Genomic DNA, 20,123 nt, shown 5'->3' with positions numbered 1-20,123 from the left:
CTGTAGTAAAGGCTAAAGTTTACTATGGTAATTATTATTAGTTCAGTTATTAATGATACTACATTTTGTAGTGTAATTCATCAATAAAGAGTTGTAAACATATATATATATATATATATATATATATATATATATATATATATATATATATATATATATATATATATATATATATATATATTTATATATAATATAATGCTCATTCCTAAATATTTCCCTTACTATAAATCTGCCCTGCTGAAAAATCCAGCTTAAACCAGCCTAGGCTGGTTGGCTGGTTTTAGCTGGTCAACCAGGCTGGTTTTAGAGGGGTTTTGGCCTTTTCCAGGCTGGTTTCCAGCCATTTCCAGCCTGGTCTTAGCTGGTCAGGCTCGGAGATGACCAGCTAAAACCAGCTTGACCAGCCTAGCCAGGCTGGGAGCCCAGCCAAAACCAGCTATGTCCAGCTTAAACCAGGCTGGTCAAGCTGGTTTTAGCTGGATTTGGCTGGTCATTTTCCAGCCTGACCAGCTAAGACCAGGCTGGAAATGGCTGGAAACCAGCCTGGAAATGGCCAAAACCCCTCTAAAACCAGCCTGGTTGACCAGCTAAAACCAGCCAACCAGCCTAGGCTGGTTTAAGCTGGATTTTTCAGCAGGGTGTGGAGAGGTAAGCGTGATCGAACACCCAATAAGGGGGGAGAGCATGCTAGGAGCCCGGCGGCTAATCAGCAGGTCAATCAGAAATGATAAATAACACCTGTCTTTCTAGTGATTGGGCCGGAGAGACTCCCTTCTTAAGGAGAACGGGAGGAGCAGTCGAGAGAGGAGTGAGCACACACACACACACAAAATCACTAAAGTATTTTAAATGTGTAACCTGGTTTTATTTTTGGATTTTGCGGTTATAAACTATCGTTTATTTCTGTTTGGTACAGCACATTATTTGCAGTCAATAACTGAACTGAACTATTCTGCCTCAAATGTTTCATTGACAGTTTTATTGATCACTAATATATGATCGACTTGGATTTAAGTTGTTTCGATTTCAAAATGAAAAATTGCAAAAATAGCTTAGATGTAGCCAATTAGCTTTTAGCTTAGCTTGCTACATTTCCAAGAGGGTAGCTTTTAGTGTAGTTAATCTACATTTTAAGTAGAGTAGCTAATAGCTTAGCTCACTACATTTTTTTAAAGTAGCTTGCCCAACACTAACTGTATTACTTGACTTGAGATAAGCAGCGACTCAACTTGATTTGAGTCTGACAAAATTTGACTTGACTTGCTTGAGACTTGAAGGTTACTACTTGAGACTTGCTAGTGGCTTGCACATGTGTAACTTACTTCTACCTCTGGTAATCACTATACCGGGATATTTATTTTTATCCAAGGTTATAATACATTCAGAATCTTATACCGGTCCATGCCTACTGGTGACTGGGCTGGCCAATCCTGGAGCAGCTTGACCTTCTTTGCTTTCAGGAGCTTTGATGTGGAGGCTGAAGTATGAGAAGGAGCGCTATCCTGCTGGAGAATTGTCCCTCTCCTGTGGTTTGTAATGTAATGGGCAGCACAAATGTCTTGATACCTCAGGCTGATGATGTTGATCATCCACTCTGCAGATCTCTCAACGCCCCCATACTGAATGTAACCCCAAACCATGATTTGTCCTTCACCAAACTTGACTGATTTCTACGAGAATCTTGGTCCATGTGGCTTCCAGCAGGTCTTCTGCAGTATTTGTGATGATTGGGATGCAGATCAACAGATGATTCATCGGAAAAATGCCCCTTTTCCAAATGATCAACTAGAAGTCAAGTTATTATCTGTTGCTCTTGCAACTGGGATTGAGGACAAGACTTTTGCCAGTTAGTGTGGATATACAGAAAAGTGCATAAACTTAGTCTCTTATTTCTTTCTGCTCATCTCCAAAACCACAATCAGCCCAACATCAGCAGATAAAGTCTTCTAGCTGTAAACAAAAGCCATGCAATCCTCACACAACCAACATCTCCTTCAGATAGATCAAACTGGGGTACCGTTGGTCTTATATTCACACATTCTGACTTTTACCTTCTTAATTTCATTTCAGAAAAGTATTATTTGCTCATTTTAAATAGGGTAATCATATTAGCAGCCAATGACTATCAAAGAAGTTGTTGTTTTGAAGTCATAATTACATGTGATTTCAGACCCAATATTCAAAGTATTGCATGGTAAACAGTATATGGATGGGCTGGAAGGGCATCCAAAGTGTAAAACATGCTGGAATTGTTGCCGGTTTATTCTGCTGTGGCGATCCTTGTTAGATAAGGGACTAGGCCGAAGGAAAATGAATGAGTTATCAGTATAAAGTACAGATCTGGATTTGGGTTATTTATTTATTATTACAGAAATTCAATGCTAACTAAAAGTAATTTAACATATTTATTTATTTATTTATTTATTTATTTATTTATTTATGATTACAATATTTTGTATTTATTATTTGTGGGGGGTGTATATATTTTTTATTGTTTATGTTCACCAACTTAAATTAAAATGATAATTAAAATAGCACTTTTTAAGTAGATTTTAAGTATTTTTATTACTTTAATTAGCGAGTAGCTGGTAATTTATTTGTTAATTTGTCTTATTCAGTGAAAAAAAAACATTTCCCATTTGGTTTTGATCTTTAATTATAAAATCATTTTATTTATTTATTTGTTTGTGTGTTTATTTATTTTTTGTGTTTGTTTATTTTTGTGTTTAGTTAGACAGATAATTAATTTATTAATTCATTTGTTTTGATGTTTAATTATCAAGTTCTTTGATTTATATATTTTATTATATTTCATTTATTACAACTTATTATTATTAATATTTTTAGTTTAGTAAATGTAGTTCACAGTCAATTAAATAGTGCTAATGTTGTTTTGAAGTCATAATTAAATGTTTATTAAATAATTAAACCCAATATTTAAAGTATAGTGTGGTAAACATTAATGGACCGGCTGGAAGGGCATCCGCTGTGTAAAACATATGATGGAATTGTTGCCGGTTTATTCTGCTGTGGCGACTCTTAATAGATAAGGGACTAAGCCAAAGGATAATGAATGAGTTATCAGTATAAAGTAAAGATCTGGATTTGGGTTATATATTTATTATTACAGAAATGAAATGCTGACAAAAACTAAAAGTAATGTAACAGATTGTTATTTATTTATTATTATTAAAAAAAATTGTATTTCTTTTTTTTTTGGGGGGGGGTATATTTTTATGTAAACCAACTTAAATTAAAATGATAAATAAAATAGCATTTTTAACAGCTGATTTCAAGTAGTTAGTTGCTAGTAATTTATTTGTTAATTTGTCTTATTCAGTGAGATTTTTTTATTCCCATTTGTCTTTGATCTTTAATTATTAAATCCTTTTATTTATTTATTTGTTTATTTGTTTGTTTGTTTGTGTTTTTTTTTTGTATTTGGTTAGTTAGATAGTTAGTAATAATTTATTTATTTATTCATTTGTTTGATGTTTAATTATCAAGTCCTTTTATTTCTATATTTTAGTTCATTTATTAAATTTGATTATTATTTTTAGCTTAGTAAATTTAGTTCACAGTCAATTAAATAGTGATAATGTTGTTTTCAAGTCATAATTAGATGTGATTTCAGACTCAATATTCAAAGTATAGCATATGGTAAACAATATATGGACCTTGACAAAGTTGTCACTGAAAGAATAACACAATAATGCAAAACCAACTTTACCTAAAAATTGATATTTTGGTAAAGAACTGTTCTATATTCACACTTTCTGACTTTCGCATTCAGTAGACAAACAGTAATGCAGAATTTAAAAAGGCTAATACACATCATGATGTAAAATTACAACATGCATTATATCTATTGCTTGCTCTGTGTTTTAAAATAATTAAAAAGCAGATAAGCACGCTTATTATCTCACGTTTACTCTGAATATTCGGTCGGAAATCAGATTCAAGTTTGACTTCAAAACAACATAATAACTATTTGATTTGACTGTAAACAATGTTGTACTTTGACAGTCATTGGCTGATAATATTATTTCCCTATGCGGAATTTGCAAATAATCATTTTATGAAATTATATTATAAAAAAGAAAGTCCAAATGTGTGAATAAAAAACCAACTTTACTTCAATGCTATTGAGGTAAAGTTGGCTTCATGTTTATATTGTTTTGAAGTCATACTTGCAGGTTATTTCAGACCGAATATTCAAAATACCGTGGTAAAAATACATAGAGAGCATTTCACAAGTTGTCACTGAATGAATGTGCGAATATAAAACCAACTTTACCTCAATATACATCAGCATGGAGCTTCTTCAGCAACAGGCCGTCAGTCTGACAATCCACAGACGCTCATAATGACGGACAGAAATGTTTGCTGAGTCGGTGCTGTCTACCTAATAACGCTACGCACACTCATAACGCCTAAAACTGCAGCTGACTTGGAAGATGAACGCATCACTCACTCTCTCTCTCCTGATGGCCAAACTGCAGGACTCCAAACGCGTCTTCAGAAAGTATGAGTGTGTACAGAAACCCAGATGTACTGGAACACGTCCCTGATGAAGCCCCAAAACAACGCTAGTAACCGTGCATGATTATGATGAGCAAATACACGCATTTAAAGCTGCGGCGGACAGAAGCGTGTGTGTGTGTGTTCATGTTCGCTTCGCAATGCGTGTATTTACAAACACACAAGCATAAGCACGGAGATTCACGTACCGTCAAACGGAGGAAGATGCGCTCAGGATGAAGATCCAGGATGATGAGGAAGAAAAGCGTGTGCGAGATGAAATCGGCAGACGAACACACGCACAGGGCAGCATCATGGGCTGCGCGCACTACGCATGCGCGGTCCGGTCCGCACCGACAGACCGAAGAACGCCGGCAGATCATCATCGCTCACGGAACCTGTGGAGAATACATAGCCTATATATAATACAACCACAGCCAGAATTATCAGCCCTTCTGAATTATAAGCCCCCCTGTATGTGTTTACCCCAATTTCTGTTTAACATAAGATTTTTTTTTCAACACATTTCTGCACATAATAGTTTTAATAACTCATTTCTACTAACTGATTTCTGATGATGACAGCACTTAATATTTTACTAAATATTATTCAGGATACTAGTATTCAGCTTAAAGTGACATTTAAAGGCTTAACCAGGTTAATTAGGGTAAAGTTAAATTAATTAGGCAAGTTACTGTTAGTGATTTGTTCTGTAGACTATTGAAATAATATTGCTTAAGGGGCTTAAGCAATGATTTAAAAAAAATGGTTTAAAAAAAAATTATAAACTACTTTTACAGGTCAGTAGCGAGCCTATTGAACAGGAGTCTTTGTTTTTTATCAAAAAGTGGAGCTTTTTGCTGTTATTCTCCTCAATTTCTATTAAATTATGAGATACAAATACTGCATTTAAGTGACATTTTAAGCACTAATATTGTCTGCATTGGCTTGTCACATGATGATCATAACCACACTCTTTGATGCAACAAATATTTTCCACAACTTTGTCAAAGTGCTCACCATATCATTTTACCACAAACTCTTTGTTTAGAAATGTGCAATTAAACATTTTATTGTGCATTTAAAATTTATTACAGATTTAAAAATAATGTTATGAAATTTTTTTGTTTCCAGTGAAGACTTTGAGAAACTTTTTCATGCTTTTATCAGCAGCAGAGTGGATTACTGTAATGGACTCCTCACTGGTCTTCCTAAAAAGACAGTCAGACAGTTGCAGCTCATCCAGAACGCTGCAGCCAGAATTCTGACCAGAAGCAGGAAATCAGAGCACATCACACCTGTCCTCAGGTCTCTACACTGGCTCCCAGTTACATTCAGAATAGAGTTTAAAGTATTATTACTGGTCTATAAATCACTAAATGGCATAGGAGCTCAATACATTACAGATATACTCAGTGAATATAAACCCAACAGATCACTCAGATCATTAGGATCATATAAACTAGAAGTTCCAAGTGTTAAGTCAAAGCAGGGTAAATCGGCTTTCAGCTATACTAACAGCGCCCCCTCCTGCTGGAATCAGCTTCCAGAAATGATCAGATGTGCTCCAACATTAGGCACATTCACATCAAGACTGAAAACACATCTGTTTAGCTGTGCCTTTACTGAATGAGGACTGTGCTGCGTCTGACAGATTGCGCTATTATGTTTTTTTCTTCTTTTTCATTCTTTTATATAACATTTTACCTGTTTTTTTAATCATTTTTATTATTTGTTTTTATTTTTCTTATACTTGTTTCTTTTATTATTTTTTATGTAAAGCACTTTGAATAGCCACTGTGTATGAAATGTGCTATATAAATAAACCTGCCTTGCTTTGCCTTACTTATGAGATTAGAAATTTAAATTAAGAACTTTGAATAGCTTTGAAAGTATACAATACTTATTTTTAAAATACAAGTTTATTATCATGCATCATAAAAAACTATTAGGAATTTGATAAACTAAACACATGGCGAGGCAGTGGCGCAGTAGGTAGTGCTGTCGCCTCACAGCAAGAAGGTCACTGGTTCGAACCTCGGCTCAGTTGGCGTTTCTGTGTGGAGTTTGCATGTTCTCCCTGCATTCGTGTGGGTTTCCTCTGGGTGCTCCGGTTTCCCCCACAGTCCAAAGACATGCGGTACAGGTGAATTGGGTAGGCTAAATTGTCCCTTGTGTGTGTGTGTGTGTGTGTAAATGTGTGTGTAAATGGGTGTTTGGATGTTTCCCAGAGACGGGTTGCGGCTGGAAGGGCATCCGCTGCGTAAAAACTTGCTGGATAAGTTGGCGGTTCATTCCGCTGTGGCGACCCCAGATTAATAAAGGGACTAAGCCGACAAGAAAATGAATGAATGAACTAAAAACATATTAAAAACTGTAACCTGTAGGTAAATAACAAACTGGTCAGCTCCTTTTTTTCAGTCAGATGATTTATGATGGCATATTGTGAAAAATGGAACAAATGACCTTATATAGGGGACAAATTCTGAACCTTGTCATTAGGGGAAGGTCTTTCAATCCACCCGAACCCCCTTAGGCTTCTAGCCGAAATAAAACAAACAAGACTTTCTCCAGAGGAAAACATATTATAGGAAATACTGTGAAAAAAATCCTTGCTCTGTTAAACATCATATAGGAAATTTTTGAAAAATAAATTCACAGGGGGACTAATAATTTTAACTTCAACTGTATAATCTATGTAGTGTAGGTAATGTATAGTCTTCATGTGTGAATAGAAGTCCACATAAAACACTAAAATTCTTTTTGAATCATGTTATTGTTTACTAAAAAAGCAATAAATAAATTAAATAATCCATGCATTCATTTATTCATTCATTTAAAATGTTGTAGAAACCACTTAGCACGTTTCAAAGTACCAATTTAAATGTAACAATGGTTAATAGTTCAATAGTTCAAATCCCCCCTTTGCATATTTTTTTCTTTTTTGAACATTTCTCAAATGATGTTTAACAGAGCAAGGAAATGTTCACAGTGTGTCTGATAATATTTTTTCTTCTGGAGTAAGTCTTATTCACTTTATTTCGGCTAGAATAAAAGCAGTTTTGAATTGTTTTAAACCATTTTAGGGACAAAATGATTAGCCCCTTTAAGCAATTTTTTCCCGATATTCTGCAGAACAAATCATCGTTATACAATAACTTGCCTAAATACCCTAACTTGCCTAGTTAAGCTGTATAGAAGTGTCTTCAAAAATATCTAGTCACATATTATTTACTGTCATCATGGCAAAGCTAAAATAAATCAGTTATTAGAAATGAGTTATTCAAACATATATATATATATATTATTGATCAAATAATAGCCTTTATGTTAATTATTTTAGGTTAACTATTAAGATTAAAGTCAAGGGCACAGGGAAAGCGAAGGGGCCCATACGATCTCACCCCCACTACAAATCCACTAGTGTGTATATCTACTATAAATTACTAAAGTATGATTAGTACTATCCTTTAAATAAATAATTATTATTATCTATTAAAATATAATTTTATTATAAAAAAATGCACAACAATTTAAAACCCCTTACAGTATATAATACTAAACATTCAAGCCTTTACAGATTATCAAATTTTCTAGTACTATTATTAATATGAGTAGTCTTTTTTTTCAAATATAGATTTTTATTTTGTTTTATGGGTGTATAAAATCTGTAATATACTATTAAACATTATATTGATTGATTGATTGATTGATTGATTGATTGATTGATTGATTGATTCTACATTTACTAATTGGGTAAATGTGAGAACAATTTCCAATAGTAAAAAAGAAATACATTCAGAGATGCTCTTCTGCAGACCTGGGTTGTAACAAGTGGATATTTGAGTTACTGTTGCATTTGCATCAGCTGGAGCCAGTCTGGCCATTCTCTGACCTCTGGCATCAACAAGGCATTTGCGCCCACAGAACTGCCGCTCACTGGATATTTTCTCTTTGTCAGACAATTCTCTGTAAACCCCAGAGATGGCTGTGCATATAAATTCCAGTAGATTCAGTTTCAACCGCCATGCCACGTTCAAAGTCACTTAAATCACCGTTCTTCCCCTTTCTCATGCTAGGTTTGAACTGCAGCAGATCGTCTTGACCATGTCTACATGCCTAAATGCATTGAGTTGCTGCCATGTGATTGGATGATTACAAATTTGCGTTAAGGTGCAGATGGTCAGGTGTACCTAATAAAGTGGCCGGTGAGCGTGTATGTATGTATATATATATATATAGATTAATTAAAGCAACATCTAGCTTAGCTAAAGTTAATAAAAACAAAGTGAAAATTAATATGTAAAAAAAAATTTAAATATAAAAAAAATATATGTAAAAAATTTACCATTGATAAATGAACAATCACTCTGATTTAAGATCTGAAGCAATAACAAACCCAAACATGTACTCTAAATTGTTCAAGGGCACCTTTTAATCAGCACATCCAAAAACATCTCCAAAAATAAACACAAGGAGGACGCTTGTTCAGGCCAGGTGTATTTTAGAAGAGAAAGTAGAAGACGGTCGGTTGCAAAAACAAAATAAAAATAAATCACATTCATCTGCAAATGTGCTAAGCGTACAGAAAAAAAGTACAAATACAACAAACAATACAGCAGAAAAGCTCCATATGGACTCAACACATCAAGTTGAGCGGACATGTGTGGACATACCAAGGAATAGGATGTCATGTATAACAGGACCACGGTGCTACAAAAATGAACAATCATAAATATATGAACAACACTGAAATAAGAGCTATTTTAAATGCAGAACTAAAGTAATCTAACTATAAATATAGCATACATATGCAACTATACACATAACCAAAGACAGACTGTACAAGTACTTTTACATAAGACTGAACAAGATTGTTTCCCAGAGATGGGTTGCCGCTGGAAGGGCATTCGCTGCGTAAAAACTTGCCGGATAAGTTGGCGGTTCATTCCACTGTGGCGACCCCGGATTAATAAAGGGACTAAGCCGACAAGAAAATGAATGAATGAATGAATGAATGAATGAACAATATTGTGCAAAAGACGTATTTAAAGTTGGAGAAAACAAGAAGAGCAACATGATTGTGTAGTGCATTCACAGGTAAACATTGCTTTTCTTATTGAGTTCTTGTAAGATGGAGTTTATTTAAAGTGTCTGACGCATATTGAGAGAGAAATTAATGTTTCTACAGGTGGTTTGTCAAACCCACTCACCTGTGTAAGGCACACTCAGAAATGCACAATGTTGATTTTTTTTTTTTTTTTTTTTAGAGCAGTGGTTCTCAAATTTGTTTGCATAAAGTGCCACCTCAGAAAAATCTGCCCCTCCAAGTACCACCATAACGACCAGTATTGAAGTACAGTAGCGTAGTAGGCCTAGAAAAGCAGCTGCAGCTCTGTACAGTTTAAAAATGTGGCAGATTAACTACTAGTAATAATAATATTTATTATTATCAGCCACGGGCGAAGCAGTGGCAAAGTGGGTAGTGCTGTTGCCTCACAGCAAGAAGGTTGCTGGGTCGAACCTTGGCTTAGTTGGCGTTTCTGTTGTGGAGCTTGCATGTTCTCCCTGCCATCTTGTGGGTTTCCCTTCGGGTGCTCCAGTTTCCCCCACAGTCCAAATACATGCGGTACAGGTGAATTGGGTAGACTAAAATTGTCCGTAGTGTATAAGGGTGTGTGTGGATGTTTCCCAGAGATGGGTTGCGGCTGCGTAAAAAAACTTGCTGGATAAGTTGGCGGTTTACTCCGCTGTGGCGATCCCGGATTAGTGAAGGGACTAAGCCGACAAGAAAATTAATGAATTATCAGCCACTTTAAACATTATAAATAGTTTGAACATTAACACTGTAGGCGAGGCAGTGGCGCAGTAGGAAGTACTGTCACCTCACAGGAAGAAGGTCACTGGTTCGAGCCTCGGCTCAGTTGGCGTTTCTGTGTGGAGTTTGCATGTTCTCCCTGCGTTTGCGTGGGTTTCCTCCGGGTGCTCCGGTTTCCCCCACAGTCCAAAGATATGCGGTACAGGTGAATTGGGTAGACTAAATTGTCTGTAGTGTACGAGTGTGTGTGTGTGTGTGTGTGTGGGAATGTGTGTGTGGATGTTTCCCAGAGATGGGTTGCAGCTGGAAGGGCATCCGCTGCATACAAACTTGCTGGATAAGTTGGCGGTTTATTCCGCTGTGGCGACCCCAGATTAATAAAGGGACTAAGCCGACAAGAAAATGAATGAATGAATTAACACTGTACTTTAAAAAACAAACTGTAAGAGTTTTTTTTTGTTTTACTGTAAAAAACAAAAAAAAAAAATAAATAAACAGTCAACGTTTAAATTAAAATGTGCTTTTAAAAGTGTGTTAAAAATGATAGGCTACTGGTCTTATAAAAAAAACACCTGTACTTAAATGTAAAGTGTTAACCTATAGTATCCTATTCATCAAAACCTGGAAATGTTGCTTGGACCTCATAAATATAGGCTATATGTCATCATATTCATATAGAAACCTGTAACGAATGCTCAGACAAAGATGGATCCATGTGCAGTACGTTTATTGTATAAATGAGATTAAACAGTAAGTATATACTCAAGTGTACAGCAGAAGAGTACGGTGTAGTAGACAGGCGGCTAGCAATCGGCATCGGATAACAGGCTGGGATCAGGGCTGGCAGCAGAGATTCAGAGTCCAAAAGAGGGCAAAGTTCAGGGCAGGCAGCAATATAAATACAGGGTCAAGAAACAGTCCAGGTTGGCAACAAGAAGAAATCAGAATCAAGGAAAACCGCTCTGAAATGTCTGCGGGGCAAAACAAGACTTCGCACTGAAGCAGCGTGTGAGTGCTGCTTATATGTGTGTGGAATGTGATTGAAGATGTGTGTCAGGTGTGTCTGCAATCAGTGTAGATGGATGACGTAATGTCAATAGTCCGGTGATGATGACCTCTGCTGGTTAGTGAAGGGAATAGCTGGGACCGAGCCGGTGACAAACTATTTTTGATCACTTTTGAAATATGTTGCATGTACAAATGACATTGGTAGGGCCAGACGGAATCTGCAGACGTTTGTTGCTATTTCTGCTGAGAATTTTGGTAAAAATTTGCGGATTTCTGCTGAATTATTTTGGGAGTATCATAACTAAAACCTTAATATGTGAAATAAAAAGTAATATCTTTTTAACTTTTATTTAATGTTGAAAATACAAATCCAATTAGATTCACTTTATTAGGTAAACAAAGCAAGTCTCTCATATAATATATCTACTAAAAGACAGAAAATATCACTGTACAACTGCATTGAACATCAGTCAGATGAACATTTTCACATTAGTCAATAATATCACTGTAATTAGTTGAAAAACTGAATAAAAATAAATTTACTCACATTTACTCAAGTAAATAAACAGAATTAATGATGGGCTAAAAATCTGCGTATATCTGCGATATTCTGCACGCGCAGATGCCGTGTGGTGTGGACCTACATATTGGATTCCTCTGCGTACCACTAGAGAAGGTCACCAAACTTGTTCTTGGAGGGCCAGTGTCCGGCAGATTTTAGCTCCAACCCTAATCAAACACACCTGAACAAGCTAATCAAGGTCTTACTATTTGTACTCGAAACATGCAGGCAGGTGTGTTGAGGCAAGTTTAAGCTAAACCCTGCAGGGACACCGGCCCTCCAGGACCGAGATTGGTGACCCCTGCACTAGAGGGAATCCCACATACCACAGTTTGAGAGCCACTGTTTTAGAGCCTATGGAGTGATTGTAAGAAAGCGTCTGGTGCATATGTGACGCCCCAAATATTGGTTTGCCACAATTGAGGAATTTAATAATGATATGCATGTGTGAATGTATAAAGGGAATGGTGGTTCCGCCAGAGCGATAGAGGGCGCTATGAGAGCACAGTGCGTGATTCAGCATTTTCTGGACTGCTCGCAGTAATATGGAGAGCTGATCACACGCACATTTTCGTCTTGTGTTTATTCCACCATTTCACAGATTAGTTGACTGTATTAAGTGTCAATCTGTATTGATATGGAAAGAATACATGTTTGTGCATATTAAGTCTCAGGAAAAGATTTGTTTTTGATTATATTTACATGTTTAATGAGGGTTTAAAATCGCGATGTTTACCCGCGATTTAAGGGGATTTGTATCTACTGAAATAGTTTAATGAAGGTGATTATGCTTGTATATACATGTATTTCAGTTCTGATAATGTTTAGTTTGCTTTTAAAGTGTATGTGCATCAGCAAAATATTCAGAGAATGTGGTAACGCTTTCTTTTACAACCCGCAAAGTACCGCGTAAGTACAGTGAAATTACAGTGTACTTTTCTGTACGTACTGTGTAAGTATAATGAACGTATGTGTAGGTATAAGGGAACAAACCGTAATGCTTGGGTAAAAAGGGGGTAACAACCAGATGTTCATCACGAAAATTACCGCGTAAGTACTGTGAAATAACGGTGTACTTTTATGTACCTATAGTGTAAGTATAAATAACGTTTACGTAAGTATAAGGGAACAAACTGTAATGCTCGGGTAATAAGGGGGTAACAACCAGATATTCAGCATGAAAGGTACCGCGTAAGTACAGTGAAATAAGGTTTTAAATTGCAAAAGAACAAACCATAATGTTTGCGTAAAAGGGGAGTAACAATAAGATATCCATCACGCAAAGAAGTATATTAAGTTTACGATGTACATTTCTTCAAGTATTGTATACATATAAAGAATTATGCAAGGATGGTGACAACCTATTGCTATCTGCAAATGTACTGTATATGCACCTGTGTGAGTACATTAGTACTCTTATTCAGTGCTTGGGTTTTATATGGGGTGTTTAATGAATAAAAGGTTTACAACCTGTGAAATTATGAACCCTTATTGTATACTGTATGTATTTTAAATCTGCAATTCAATATAAAATATATTTCCATACACTACTTACCTTATGTTTACTCGTCGATCTCACCAAAGCCATCAATGTCTCCATAACTCACTATCAACAAATAACTTTGCATGACATAGGCCTACCGTCAGGGTTCAATGCAGATTAAAACAGGCTCGCATCTTTACTGCTGTTGCACAGGGGGGCTAACTGTTGCATTTCAGTAAATGTATAGCTGATGCTTTATAGAAAAATCTAGTAATTTGGTCTTCAATCAATAAAAACTGCTGCTGTAGTTTACTCTGTTCTTAGTGTTCAAGTATACACTAGTATGTTAAAGTTCAGCTTCTTCCCTCTTTGTTCCCTGTAGTTAAAGGGTAAATACAGTATTTGTTCCCTCCTTGTTCCCTGTACTTACAGGGTAAATGCCACATTTGAGGGTTGTAAATTAAAGTGAAGCTTTGTTCCTCCCTTGTTACCTGTACTTACAGGGTAAATACCACATTTGAGGGTTGTAAATTAAAGTGAAGCTTTGTTCCTCTCTTGTTACCTCCTTGTTCCCTGTACTTACAGGGTAAATACCAAATTTGAGGGTTGTAAATTAAAGTGAAGCTTTGTTCCTCTCTTGTTACCTCCTTGTTCCCTGTACTTACAGGGTAAATGCCACATTTGAGGGTTGTAAATTAAAGTGAAGCTTTGTTCCTCCCTTGTTACCTGTACTTACAGGGTAAATACCACATTTGAGGGTTGTAAATTAAAGTGAAGCTTTGTTCCTCTCTTGTTACCTCCTTGTTCCCTGTACTTACAGGGTAAATGCCACATTTGAGGGTTGTAAATTAAAGTGAAGCTTTGTTCCTCCCTTGTTACCTGTACTTACAGGGTAAATACCACATTTGAGGGTTGTAAATTAAAGTGAAGCTTTGTTCCTCTCTTGTTACCTCCTTGTTCCCTGTACTTACAGGGTAAATACCACATTTGAGGGTTGTAAATTAAAGTGAAGCTTTGTTCCTCTCTTGTTACCTCCTTGTTCCCTGTACTTACAGGGTAAATACCACATTTGAGGGTTGTAAATTAAAGTGAAGCTTTGTTCCTCTCTTGTTACCTGTAGTTAAAGGGTAAATACAACATTTGTTCCCCCCTTGTTCCCTTTAGTTTACAATGTAAAATCTTGAAGGCAGTGAAATAAATATACAAACACACAATATATTTCCTCTTTACTTTGTAACCTTTATTTTAATAAATAAGCATTTTAAAAGACTTCATATTAATCAAACATTGTCTTGTCTATCATTGCCTATACTCATTCATTTTCTCTTCGGCTTTGTCCTTTTGTTAATCTGGGGTCGCCACAGTGGAATAAACCACCATCTTATCCAGCATATGTTTTACGCAGTGGATGCCCTTCCAGCTGCAACCCATCTCTGGGAAACATCCATACACACCCACTCACACGCATTCACTACGGACAATTTAGTCTACCCAATTCACCTGTACCGCATGTCTTTGGACTGTGAGGGAAACCGGAGCACCCGGAGGAAAACCACGCGAACGCAGGGAGAACTCCATGCAGAAACCTTCTTGATGTGAGGAAACAGCACTACCTACTGTGCCATTGTGTTGCCACCCAGCTGCAACCCATCACTGGGAAACATCCATACACACTCATTCACACACATACACTACGGACAATTTTACCTTACCCAATGTCACCACATATTTTTGGACTTGTGGGAGCACCCCGAGGAAACCCACGCCAACATGGGGAGAACATGCAAACTCCACACAGAAATGCCAACTGACCCAGCCGAGGCTCGAACCAGCGACCTTCTTGCTGTGAGGCGATTGTGCTACCCACTGCGCCTGCCTATACTCAAACAGCAAAATAACACATTATTTCCTTCCCCCTTTTTTTCTGGCATCTCTTGCTTGGCTTCCTCTTCTGCTCTTCTCAGCTTCCACTGAGGACTCTGATGGTGAGTGGCTGATGAAATCCCATGGGTCTTGCTGCTCTGCATTTATATAAAATATATGAACAGACAGAAAGGCTTTTAGTAAGCTATAGACATGTTTATTTTCCTGTTTAATGTGTGTGTAGTGGTTGTCCAACAATTTCACACACTAAACATTTACAGATACCATACAGACACTATACATTACTATCAAACAAAAGTACTATCATCAGATCATATGGGAGATTGTGATCATTTATAGTGATAATAATTAAAGCGCAGAGGGAAAAAGGCTTAAATATATGTGCAGGCAGTAAAGACTTTGAAGTAAAGATTATTTGCAGTTCAGTGTACATATTTAAATTCTGTGTCACTCATTAAATGGTAAGTAAATGTAACGTTTGGGTTAACTACCCCTAAGGTTAGTTTTTGATTAAAGTACATGTCTTAACCCATCATTAGTCCTCTTTGCTCAAATAAAATGAAAACTTTACGGTGGTGTTGTCTCGACAATTAAAAAAAATTAAAAAATAGTGTGAAACTGATAACGCCAGCAAGAAGAGAGAATAACTTCTAATTTACTCATGACCATAGACACTGTTTGAAACACCTCGCACATGTAATCATATTATATAATGCATACGTAAATACAAATAAATGTTATTTTATAAAAAAATCATATAAAAAACTCAAGGATTTTAGATCCCGATGATCGTTAAACGCGTCATAACTGTGTTGTGAAAAGGGTGTAATTGTTAAAAATAGGTACAAACATCAGATATAAACAAAAACCTAAACAAACACTTCTATGTACATAACGTCATAAAAATACTTGTTTTATTTACCTCGCGCTGCCGTCCTTGTACTGCCGTGAACAGGAAATTCAGGGAATGGAGGACGGAGAGTTGAATCGATTCGTCTTCAACAAACCGATCAGTGTGACATCAAAACATCGCGAGAACAACAGACAGCTCCGTGTGCATTTGAATCCATCTCGCGATATTGTATCACTTCAGGTACGCGCCTACTGATTCGTTGATTCAAACGAGTTGTGAATCAAGAAGCCTCTAAAGATCCGAATCAAACTGCAGCAGCACGCCACGAGGTTTTGCTCAGACTTTTGGGACGTTTGGAATTGCTCCGTCTTGTCACCATGTAACACATGTGAGTAAATCGTTGTCAGTAAATAAGGCGATTGTTACGATTAGAAATTGTGCATTAACCAGATTATATTTATTTTGTTACATTTGTTTTTAGCGTAACATTAACGTTAGTTCATGGCCGAATCTAAACGGCCAGCAGCGAATATTTACCAATGTTTACTGTCGTTTACTTTGCACATCTTAGAAATGTTGCCAAAGTTCCTATGGATTTAGTTTCTTCATGTCATTCCAGAAAGACTGGATGATGAGCAGGTCAGATCTCTGTGGCTGTTGTCATACTGACTGTGCAGACGATTTTCTCCCTTTATACGATAATTACAGCAAAGTTAATGACAAAATATATTGATATATCAATACCCAATCCCCCCCCCCCCCCCCCCCCCCCCAATTACTAGTAACGTTTGCCTAGGACTTTAGCACAGTAGCCTACTAATTAAGCCTTTTCCCCTCTGCGCTTTAATTATTATCACCATAAATGATCACAATCTCCCATATGATCTGATGATAGTACTTTTGTTTGATAGTAATGTATAGTGTCTTTATGGTATCTGTAAATGTTTAGTGTGTGAAATTGTTGGACAACCACTACACACACATTAAACAGGAAAATAAACATGTCTATAGCTTACTAAAAGCCTTTCTGTCTGTTTATAAATTTTATATAAATGCAGAGCAGCAAGACCCATGGGATTTCATCAGCCACTCACCATCAGAGTCCTCAGTGGAAGCTGAGAAGAGCAGAAGAGGAAGCCAAGCAAGAGATGCCAGAAAAAAAGGGGGAAGGAAATAATGTGTTATTTTGCTGTTTGAGTATAGGCAGGCGCAGTGGGTAGCACAATCGCCTCACAGCAAGAAGGTCGCTGGTTCGAGCCTCGGCTGGGTCAGTTGGCATTTCTGTGTGGAGTTTGCATGTTCTCCCCATGTTGGCGTGGGTTTCCTCCGGGTGCTCCCACAAGTCCAAAAATATGTGGTGACATTGGGTAAGGTAAAATTGTCCGTAGTGTATGTGTGTGAATGAGTGTGTATGGATGTTTCCCAGTGATGGGTTGCAGCTGGGTGGCAACACAATGGCACAGTAGGTAGTGCTGTTTCCTCACATCAAGAAGGTTTCTGCATGGAGTTCTCCCTGCGTTCGCGTGGGTTTCCTCCGGGTGCTCCGGTTTCCCTCACAGTCCAAAGACATGCGGTACAGGTGAATTGGGTAGACTAAATTGTCCGTAGTGAATGCGTGTGAGTGGGTGTGTATGGATGTGTCCCAGAGATGGGTTGCAGCTGGAAGGGCATCCACTGCGTAAAACATATGCTGGATAAGATGGTGGTTTATTCCACTGTGGCGACCCCAGATTAACAAAAGGACAAAGCCGAAGAGAAAATGAATGAGTATAGGCAATGATAGACAAGACAATGTTTGATTAATATGAAGTCTTTTAAAATGCTTATTTATTAAAATAAAGGTTACAAAGTAAAGAGGAAATATATTGTGTGTTTGTATATTTATTTCACTGCCTTCAAGATTTTACATTGTAAACTAAAGGGAACAAGGGGGGAACAAATGTTGTATTTACCCTTTAACTACAGGTAACAAGAGAGGAACAAAGCTTCACTTTAATTTACAACCCTCAAATGTGGTATTTACCCTGTAAGTACAGGTAACAAGGAGGTAACAAGAGAGGAACAAAGCTTCACTTTAATTTACAACCCTCAAATGTGGTATTTACCCTGTAAGTACAGGGAACAAGGAGGTAACAAGAGAGGAACAAAGCTTCACTTTAATTTACAACCCTCAAATTTGGTATTTACCCTGTAAGTACAGGTAACAAGGAGGTAACAAGAGAGGAACAAAGCTTCACTTTAATTTACAACCCTCAAATTTGGTATTTACCCTGTAAGTACAGGGAACAAGGAGGTAACAAGAGAGGAACAAAGCTTCACTTTAATTTACAACCCTCAAATGTGGTATTTACCCTGTAAGTACAGGTAACAAGTGAGGAACAAAGCTTCACTTTAATTTACAACCCTCAAATGTGGCATTTACCCTGTAAGTACAGGGAACGAGGAGGGAACAAATACTGTATTTACCCTTTAACTACAGGGAACAAAGAGGGAAGAAGCTGAACTTTAACATACTAGTGTATACTTGAACACTAAGAACAGAGTAAACTACAGCAGCAGTTTTTATTGATTGAAGACCAAATTACTAGATTTTTCTATGAAGAATCAGCTATACATTTACTGAAATGCAACAGTTAGCCCCCCTGTGCAACAGCAGTAAAGATGCGAGCCTGTTTTAATCTGCATTGAACCCTGATGGTAGGCCTATGTCATGCAAAGTTATTTGTTGATAGTGAGTTATGGAGACATTGATGGCTTTGGTGAGATCGACGAGTAAACATAAGGTAAGTAGTGTATGGAAATATATTTTATATTGAATTGCAGATTTAAAATACATACAGTATACAATAAGGGTTCATAATTTCACAGGTTGTAAACCTTTTATTCATTAAACACCCCATATAAAACCCAAGCACTGAATAAGAGTACTAATGTACTCACACAGGTGCATATACAGTACATTTGCAGATAGCAATAGGTTGTCACCATCCTTGCATAATTCTTTATATGTATACAATACTTGAAGAAATGTACATCGTAAACTTAATATACTTCTTTGCGTGATGGATATCTTACTCCCCTTTTACGCAAACATTATGGTTTGTTCTTTTGCAATTTAAAGAAAAGTACAACGTTATTTCACTGTACTTACGCGGTACCTTTTATGCTAAATATCTGGTTGTTACCCCCTTATTACCCGAGCATTACAGTTTGTTCCCTTATACTTACGTAAACGTTATTTATACTTACACTATAGGTACAGAAAAGTACACCGTTATTTCACAGTACTTACGCGGTCATTTTCGTGATGAACATCTGGTTGTTACCCCCTTTTTACCCAAGCATTACGGTTTGTTCCCTCATACCTACACATACGTTCATTATACTTACACAGTACGTACAGAAAAGTACACTGTAATTTCACTGTACTTACGCGGTACTTTGCGGGTTGTAAAAGAAAGCGTTACCGAGAATGTTAAACTTGAATGCATTTTAGGTACAGAAAAAGCCAATTAAGTTTATGTGAGTCATGTGACACTGAATAGTGTGTGAATACCAAGCGGCAACCTCCCGCTCTCCCTCAGGAAGCCAATACGGAAGTAACTAAAACTGCAATTCATCCGAAATTCAGCTAGTCCTGGCCGCTCCTGGCTCCAAAACAGATCAAATTTCAATTGAGCCCACTGTTAGAATGGCCAACTTTACAGCAGAAAAAAAGGTGTTTACAGCCTGCTACAAAAATGATTTTGGTTAATACAGCTAATATTACCCTTCATGACAACTGTGAGGGGGTGAATTGTTTTATAACTCATCAGTTTCCTTTATATTAAGTTATATTAAGTTTGCATAATTAAGGGCGTGGCCACTTGAGTGACAGCTAGGTCTCGTTGGTCGCCGTCACGTCACCTCAGCTGAATCCTGCAGATTAGACACTGAACTCGGCATATTTATCATATTTCTGTGTTGTTTTATGAGGCTTTACACAGTCAACTGC

General features: G+C 36.9%; 1 protein-coding gene across 14 annotated transcripts in view; it reads right to left on the bottom strand.

Moving 5' to 3' along the window:
- The window catches only part of fut8b (fucosyltransferase 8b (alpha (1,6) fucosyltransferase)), a 218,550-nt gene extending 213,691 nt beyond the window's left edge, over nt 1–4,859 (bottom strand). For 11 of the 14 annotated variants that reach the window (XM_068215731.2, XM_073933787.1, XM_005173822.6 and 8 more), the window contains exon 1: nt 4,731–4,859. The gene's annotated coding sequence lies outside the window, so the exon portion shown is untranslated. Of the gene's footprint in view, nt 1–4,297 lie in introns of all 14 variants that reach the window. The other 3 variants (XM_073933785.1, XM_073933792.1, XM_068215732.2) reach the window with 2 other exon arrangements.
- Nucleotides 4,860–20,123: the final 15,264 nt, after the last annotated feature.

Source organism: Danio rerio, chromosome 20 (assembly GCF_049306965.1).
Source record: "Danio rerio strain Tuebingen ecotype United States chromosome 20, GRCz12tu, whole genome shotgun sequence".
Taxonomy (NCBI): Eukaryota; Metazoa; Chordata; class Actinopteri; order Cypriniformes; family Danionidae; genus Danio; species Danio rerio.
The sequence above is the reverse complement of the archived record's forward strand: the minus strand, read 5'-3'. Positions and strand labels throughout refer to the sequence as shown.